General features: G+C 38.1%; 1 long non-coding RNA gene across 8 annotated transcripts in view; it reads right to left on the reverse strand.

Annotated features, from left to right (window-relative positions):
• Positions 1 to 181, reverse strand: part of LOC102029228 — a 12,399-nt gene extending 12,218 nt beyond the window's left edge. For all 8 annotated transcript variants that reach the window (XR_001232246.1, XR_001232244.1, XR_001232242.1 and 5 more), the window contains exon 1: positions 65 to 181. This is a non-coding gene — a long non-coding RNA (uncharacterized LOC102029228). The remainder of the gene's footprint in view (positions 1 to 64) is intronic.
• Between the last annotated feature and the right edge of the window lie 9,083 nt (positions 182 to 9,264).

The raw sequence follows: 9,264 nt of genomic DNA on the forward strand, positions 1-9,264 counted from the left end.
CGGCGCGCGCGCCCGGGGCCTCCCGCGCCCATCGTGCCCCGCCGGCAGGGCCGCAGGTCCTCACCCGGAGGCCTGAAGGCTCCAGCACCGCGGTTCCCGGGCTGAAACCGCCGTTCGCCCCAGCAGAAGTCAGCGTTCCCGCGCGGAAGCCGGCCGCTCGCCTTCCGGTCGCAGGCCCCGCCCCAAGCCCTGCCCCTCCCCTTTCTGATTGGACCAGCGGTGCCGGGCTCCTCCCCCACCCCACCCCCAGCCGCGCTAGCTCCAGGATTTGCGTCCAAGGTCTCCGTTTAAGACCCCAGCCCCTTGCAAGGCGCCTTGATGACGCCATTGAAGACCCGGCCTTCCCACACAGGCAGCTCCACCCTTTCTGATTGGCCCGATCCTCGTTCCTTCTGACTAGGACGAATCCTTGGGAGAGATCACCTTCTCTCCCTCTTCTACTGCTTTAGTCTTAAGGGTGCACATTCACCTCATCCCAAGCACACTTAATCATCCCCTGTATTAGGGGTCTGTGCAATAAACAGACATATCTTGCCCTGTTACGAAAATATGGATCTCCAAGATTCACGCTGAACAAGCCCTGCTTATGCACCCTCGGCATTTCATAGCCATTGGAACCCAACTGCCTAGAGATGACCAGTGGTTGGCAGCCATACTCAATGATGTCTGCTCTAATTCTTGGCCGGTGCTGCGGATGGTGAGCGTGGGTGGTTCAAGGGTCATTTATTTACTCCCGCAGTTGGACATTTCTGGAGCAATGGTGCTTTTGTATGTAAAAGTCACATTTTGCACTTTCTGCCACTGGGTACATTAAGTCAGTTTAGAATAATTGTAGGAGAACGTGCTGAAGCTGTTTATCTTTACAGCCCCAGTCCTTCGCACTTTGCTTGCTCCACAGGAAACTAATAAAGACGTGCCTGCATATGAAAGTAATAGATCCATGATAAAGAACAATTTTTGGACAGCACCACCACCCAGTGTCTGTTGGTGGAGAAAAGTGAGAATCCAATAGTTTCTTGAAAGCACTGAAAATTCAAGCTCATTTTCTGGGTGTTCACCCAGAACAGTAGAACGTTGAGGTAAAATGAATGTACAACTGTGTCTGGCTTGCACCCCCTATTTTACGTGTCTCATGTATAGTGGTGTAAATCAGATTAGAAATAACTCCCTACATGGATTCCTCAAGCCTCACTCTCAAGCTTCACCTCATTTTATGCCTTCACTATGCTCCTTTGGTACTTCGTGTTAATTTGAGAGTTTTGCCGTTAGATAATTTTTTAAAACAGAAAGGCACATTCGTTCAACAGAAAAAATACTCATGAAGTACTTCACAGTGTCTCAAGCATTAACTGTAATAAACATCAGTGTTTCTACCGGTCAGATTTCAATGCTGTTACTATTTAGGTGCTATTGATTTTACCCTTTTTTTAAGGAATGAAAACATTACAGAAAAAAAAAGAGGTTTCTTTGACCCTCATCCCATTTCCATCTTCCCCTTTCCACTTTGCCAGGGGTAGTCCCACCCTGAACCTGATGTGTACTGCCCTCCAGGCCATTTTTCTGTCATTATGAATCTCTGTGATTTCTGTTTCCAGGAGCAATTTGAGCATTGTTAGAACTGGTATTCCGGGTCTAAAACTAAGTTCCCCAGATCACATGGGGTTGACAGGAAGCTCCAGACAACTACTCTTTCTAGTCCAAACCTATTTGCTCTGAAGTCATCAAGACTCACGTAAAGATTCATCTCCATTTGTGCCTGTTGCAAGAACTTCAAGACCCACAAGCTGTCTCTCAACTCCTGCATACTAAGCTCCATGAGGTTGTGTCCATATTCCTTCTTTACTTCAATTTTCTCACCTCTCCCCTACTGCTAAAACACAACGCCCCTTCACTAACTCTCCATATCCTTAACCTCATCTGAATTGCCCCTCCATTGGTTTAGTTTAACAGAAACCAGGCTCTTCTCTAAGGATTCAGTATCCTCTGAAGCCCAGTGAAGAGACCAGATGATTTTTCTCTCCCACTACCACCATACAACAAAAACTAAAGCTCAAGCAAGTGATCTCCTTTCTTTTCTTCCCTGCCTTTACACAAGGGTTCATGAACCTATGAGAGTTCAAACAATGACCTGTTCCTTTTCTGACTAGCACCATCTCTAGACAAACTGACGAAAAAGCAGAGGATACTGAGGCACAATTACTAAGAGAAGATCAATGAGTCACCATGGTATGTAATCCAGGTTGACCAGTTTACTGCTTCTGACAACAAGGCAACAATACTTGTTTTGGTTTTATATATATATATATATAGAAAGGTATATATATATATATATATATTATACTTTATTGCCAACCAACACCACAGTTGCAGAACTATTCGAGGATTTGAATGGTCATATATCAGAAAAACTGAATTGGTCATTTGTCAGTATTTGTCAGAATAGCTGCCATGACTGAATGGCTTTCTGGCTTCAATACTAGGGTCCAGCAGGCTGCTGTTGAATGTGAGTCTGTGCCCTGTTACCCATAAAGAAATGCCAGTTAGTCAACAAATGTCACCTGAGTTTAACAATGTTTTGCAGGATGTGATTAAAATTATGAATTACATTAAAGTACATGACCTTAACTCATGTCTGTTTGTGCAGCTCTGTCAGGAGATACATGCAGGGCACACATATCTTCTCTTATACACATAAGTGAGATGACTTTCTAAAGGTAGTTCACTGGCCAGAGTTTTTGGTTTTTTTGTTCTGTTTTGTTTTTTGGTACCGGGAATCAAACTCACGACCTCACGCTTGTGAGGCAGGCACTGTGCAACTGAGCTATACCCCCGGTCCTGGCCAGAGTTTTTGGATTATGAGAGATGCCCAGAGATTTCTTCTAGAAAAACAGTCATCACTGGCAATACATGTTAGTTACACCAAGCAGGTCAGAAACTTTGCTTATTCCTGTGACATAATTCTTCTAAAGTATTGGTATGGAAACGGGTACAGAGTATACACTTAGTGGATGTAAGTATTATGAATTGCATCTTTACTTTATCCATCCCTCTGAATCTCAAGTCTATTAATACAGTACTTACTGCATTTACACTTGTGTAATAGATTTATTAGGTATCATGGAACACACAAGATCAACAAGATACTCTCTTTGTATCAGTGGCATGTCAGATATAAGGTAAAAAAATATAAGGACCAGGGATATATCTCAGCAGTAGAGTGCTTGCCTAGCTTGCATAAGAACCTGAGCTCCACTTCTCTCACTGCAGCGCGCACACACACACACACACACACACACACACACATACTCATACACATACACACACGCACATGAGATAAAGAGTCAAGGCAGACTGAAAAACTTGGATTCTTGCTTTGGCCTTACATAGCATGAGCAAGTTGTACCTCATAATGACAAGGACTGTTTCCAAGTCTAACATTATGATTCTATGAGTGTAAGCTCTATACTCTGCATAGAAGACCCCAAGAACTCCACCAAAAGACTTGTAGATTTAATAACCAAATTCAGTAGCATAGCTGGATGTAAAGTCAACACTCAAAAAACCAATAACATTCCTATGTACAAGCGGCAAACTCACTGACAGAGAAATTAGGGAAACCATACCTCTTACAACAGCATCCAAAAAATGAAATATAAAGGAATCAGTCTAACAAAGGAAGTAAAAGATCTATACATTGAAAATTACAATGCTCTGAAAAAGAAGATTGAAGAGGATATCAGAAAATAGAAAGCTATCCCCTGCTCATGGATAGAAAGAACCAACATAATGAAAATGGCATTACTCCCAAAACTTTTATACAGATGTAATGCAATCTCAATAAAAATACCATTAGCATACCTCATAGAACTAGAGAAGACATGCCTAAAATTCACTTTTAACCAAATGAGACCTAGAGTAGCAAAAGCAATCCTGGACAACAAAGGTAAGTCAGGGGGAATCACAATCCCTGACCTTAAATTATAATACAAAGCTACTGTGATAAAATCAGCATGGTATTGGCAAAACAAAAACAAAAACAAAAACCAGACCTGAGAATCAGTGGAGAAGAATAGAAGTTGCAGATGCAACTCCAAAAACACTCAACCACCTTATCTTTGACAAAGGAGCCAAACATGTTCACTGGAAGAAAGATAATCTATTTAATAAACTGTGCTGGAAAAACTGGGTTTCCACATGGAAAAGACTAAAACTAGACCCATGCCTATCACCATGCACTAAAATAAAGTCAAAATAGATCAAAGGTCTAAATATTAGAACAGAAACACTAGATCTACTGGAAGAGAAGAAAATGCATAGAAATCTTGAAGACATAGGCAGAGGTAGAGACTTCATGAAGAAAACCCACACCATATGAGAAATACTACAAAGAATCAACAAATAGGCTCTCACCTTATTAAAAAGCTTTTTCACAACAAAGGAAATCACCAACAGAGTGAAAAGACAACACACAGAGTGGAAAAATATTATAATCAGTTGTCCCTCACACAAAGGACTTATATCTAGAACATAGAATCGAAAAAAATCAGCCCCCCCAAATTCAAAGACTCAGCCCATGAATGGGCATCTGAGATGAATATACCCTTCTCAGACGAAGAAATACAAACAGCAAATAAATATATGAAAAAATGTTCAACATAATTGGCCATTTGAGAGATGCAAATTAAAACAACACTGAGATACCATCTCACTCCAGTAAGAATAGCTATCATCAAGAAATCAACCAGTAACAAATGCTGGCGAGGCTGTGGCAAAAAAGGAACCCTACTCCACTATCGGTGGGCATTTAGACTGGTGAAACCACTGTATAAATCAGTGTGGAGATTGCTTAAAAATCTAGGATTAGAGGTCCATTCCATTCAGTTATTCCCCTTCTGGGTATCTTCCCAGAAGAATGGAAAATACCATGCCACAGTGATACATGTGCATCCATGTTTATACCAGCACAATTTGTAAGAGCTAAACCTTGGAAACAACTCAAGTACCCTTCAAATGAGGAATGGATAAAAAACATGTGGTTGTTTTATGTAATGGAGTACTACTCAGCCATAAAAAGTATAAATTTGAGACTTTTATAAGTAAATGTATGCAACTTAAGGCTATACTCATAAGTGAAATAAATGAGAACCACATGTGCAAACACTGTATTGTCTCAATAGTGAGAGAAGCTGAATGAGTAAATAAAGTCCAAAATGTACAATAGATATTGTGAATTGGGAATAAGTTGTTCAAAAGAAAAGAGAAACTGATGGGGAAAAGGGGAAAGGAAGGAAGAGAAAAGGAAAAATATATATATATATACATATATACATACACAAGATAATTAAGGTAGTTATATGGCTAGTTTCTCTTAAGTCACTGAAAAGAAAGGTTTGTGCTAATATTGTTTGGACAAGATATCATGCCTATATCTATTACTCTGAGTAACTTCTATGAAGATAACACTATGCAATGTATTAATTATTGTTACTCTTCTATTAGCCTGATTTGAAACTCTGTTTTATTTCTATTTTTTTCTTCTTCTCTTTAAAATAAAATGATTAATAAGTATTAGGGTAAAATGGAAAGGAAGAAAACCTAATCCTACCTGGGTGAGTCAAAGAAAACTGCGAACAGAAAATAACATTTAATTTGAATGGTAAAGGGTGGATATAATTTGGTTAGAAAAGCAATGAGTGCGAAGGGACACCAGGAAGATGTGGAAATAAGAAGGAATGGAAATGTAGGGCACACTCAGGAAATACCCAGTAGTCTTGTGTGGTTGTAAAATTGGGCTTCATGATGTTCAAGGAAAACTAGGTGGAAAGGTAGTCTCATGTCAGAGAAACTGCTGGGGAGGAGGGGAAAGGAAGGAAGAGAAAAGGAAAAAATATATATACATATATACATACACAAGATAGTTATGTTCTCTAGTTATGTTCACCTGTGTATGTACACTACCCATTATAATTACGGAGAACCTGGAATGATCTAGTGAGTGGTTTGGATTTTATGTTGTAAGCTAGTCACACTGAAAGGTGGAAAGCAGGTCCACTAAAAAGAGTTATAGCAATTGGTCAGGTACAGAATAAATAGGGACTGTGTAATGCCTGTTGGTCCAATAATAGAAATAAAAGAATAAATGTCTTTTACTTTTTAAAAAATATATACTATTTTGTACATATTATTGAACAATTTTTAATTGAACATTTTTGGGGGCTAGGTCCATTTATTCTACAAATATTTATTAAATACTTAAGTGTAAGGCAGTCTCAGCACGGGAACTGGAGCAGCGAATGGGGGAGTCCATCCTCTGATATGTTGGGATACTGGGTCTGACACACCAGAAAGTGATAAAACTGGAAGTGCAAAAAATTAGGAACAAGTTGATAGAGAGAATAAAATGTTCAGTCTTTATGGATTAAACTTGAAATACCTACATCCCAGTGAAAACTCCAAGTAGGCTATTGGATACAGTTATCTTGGGCATTTTGTACTCTATCTCACAGTTCTTCTCAATTATCATAATGTATTTAAGATTTATTATTTACTTTTGAAAACCTTATGAATTTTTGCCATATTTATTACATAGTAATATATTTTATTATGTTGATCAATGTATATAATATTGAACACGTCAACATAAAGAATCAATGCAAATGAATCAATTTCTGAAGAAATGTGTATTTCTCTCTTGGAACAAAACAAAAAGTCTTGAACAAATACTTCACCAAATAGGAAATCCAAATGTCCAATAAATATATGAAAAGACTATCAACATTAGTAGTAATCAGGAAAATCTAATTATGCAATGCCAAGCAAAACTTAAGCAAAAGTTTTAAGCAAAACTAGCTGCTGAACAGGCAAAAATTGTCTAGTAATACCAAGTGACTGCCAGCAGGTGGAGTAATGGGACTTGTTGGACTTAAACGTTAAGGATGTAAATTAGCACGTAGCCTTGGGAAAAGTTAGGTATCATCTACTTAAAGTGAAAGTGACAATACTCCATAAATCAGAAACTCCATTCTTATGAAAATACTCTAGAGACACCCGTGTTATGTACACTACCAAGAATATTCATGGCTGCACTGTTTTGCTATGGTCAAAACCTGGAAACAAGAATTCCCCTCAGAGTTATTATGGATAAAATATATTTTCATACAATGGTATACGGGCCAAAATTAAAAATGAACCAAATATAGCTCTCTGCAACAATATGAATGAATTTCACAATGTGGAGCGAAAAAAATAGTCACAATTTCAAGTTTATAAACTACAGAAGGTTCAAATATCAGTTAAACGATGTTGTTTGAATTTGTTAATAAAGAAAATAAACCTATAAATGAAAGCACAAATAAGGTTTCTGAAAAGTCAGAACAGGGCTACCTCTACGATTAATGTTGACATTAATGACTAGAAAATGATCATACTCTTATACTTTACTCAGAAATTTAAATGGAAAAAGTTGATAGGTCTATATAATTTGACAATATTGCTTATGTCTTTATATGGACCAATTTGTAAAAATTATCCAAATTATAACACGATTTAGTTCCAAATCTGTTTATAATTGCAAAGGTTTGAGTTTCAACATACAAAATGTAAATTTTCTGTATTTATAATGGCAAATATAAAGAACTTAACATTACCACCAATTTAACTTTAAAATAGTATGCTGTTTTAGTTTGCATTTTTTGCTTTGTAATAACTGCATCTGTATTTATGTATTTCTTTCTGCTGCAAAGGATCAAGCTTTTGTATATACTAGGCAAGCGTTCAGCCCCTGAGAGACACCGCTAGCCCTACACTATTACGACAGAGGGGAAACATGGTTATGTACAGGTACCAACCCCCTACAGTGGACTGCAATCATGATGTACTGCAAACATGTACGAGTAAAAATCAAAATACGCATAAAAAATTTGAATCTACAAATATTGAATCTAGCAACATTAATAATGGATTATGCGACTGTAGGTTCAGGAAAATTATTTTGTATGTGTACACTCAGAGGATGTACATTCAAATAATTGATCAAATGAGGTGAATATTAATAATGGGTGAATCTTTTTTTTTTTTTTTTTTTTTGGTACCATGAATCGAACTTAGGATCTTGCGCTTGCCAGGCAGGTGCTTGTGCCGCTAAGCTATATCCCCGGCCCAATAATAGGTGAAACTGAGTAAAGGTTATATGGATGTTCCTTATGCTTTGTTTACCCTTGCAATGTTACTATAAGTTGAAAATTATTTCACAATAGCTAATTAAAATGAAGAAAGGGATATAGACTGATGACGTAAGTGGGAATCAAATGAAAAGTACCTCTTGGAATAAACTGGAGTTTATCTCTTCTTTTCAGTTTACAACCCAAAGCCATAAATTAAGTTACAAAGTTTTATAAACAATATTTTCTTCTGAGAGTTAGCCTTAAAATATAACTAGCTGCTTTCCTGTTTTTCCTTTCCTTCTGCCAACTATGTATTTTATTCACATAACTGAATTCACAAGAAGAGTCATCTGCTCATATCCTTTCATATTGGTTCCGTGATTCATCATAGATACCAAAATCTGCAAATCCTCAAGTCCTTTATAAAATATGCGATACAGTATTTGTATGTCACCTCCCATCTCTAGGTTAATTATAATGCTTAATATAAGGTAAACGCTGTGTAAGTGGTTGCTATACTGTGTTGTTAGGGAATAATGACAAGAAAACTTGTTCAGATTCAGAACAGTATAATTTTTCCCAGATATTTTCTATCCACAGTTGTTTGAATGCAAACTTACAGGATCGCCAAGTAGGGAGGACTGACAGCACTGTCCCAGCCCACCTGAATCTGCAGATGTCAGAGTTCATCTCTAACTCTTGAGGGCAGCCATTTTCTGTTGACCTTGGTGGCAAAGGCTCTCTGACAGCAGATGGCCAATTCTGTCTTCATTTCTGTAGCATTCAGTGAGGAATTCTCATTGCTGGACCTCCAGTCAGGTGATTTATTATAAGGGCATATTTGGTTCAGTAAGGAGGTACAAATGAATTAGCATGATATCACCTTGAAATACTAAAAATTACAACGTTAAAATGAACGGACCAGCTATGCAGTGTGATTCTGTTTGTGAAATTTCAGTTCCTAAAGTAGCTCTAAGAGCAAAAGGGCCATCAATAATACACTCATCAACTCGACAACTGCATTCATCTGCTACCACTGTTAAAAGCCAGGCCACTTCAAGAGGAACTGCCCTAAGAGGCCCCATGGGCCATGCCCTGGATG

Source organism: Chinchilla lanigera, unplaced genomic scaffold, assembly GCF_000276665.1.
Source record: "Chinchilla lanigera isolate Chin_1 unplaced genomic scaffold, ChiLan1.0 scaffold00147, whole genome shotgun sequence".
Taxonomy (NCBI): domain Eukaryota; kingdom Metazoa; phylum Chordata; class Mammalia; order Rodentia; family Chinchillidae; genus Chinchilla; species Chinchilla lanigera.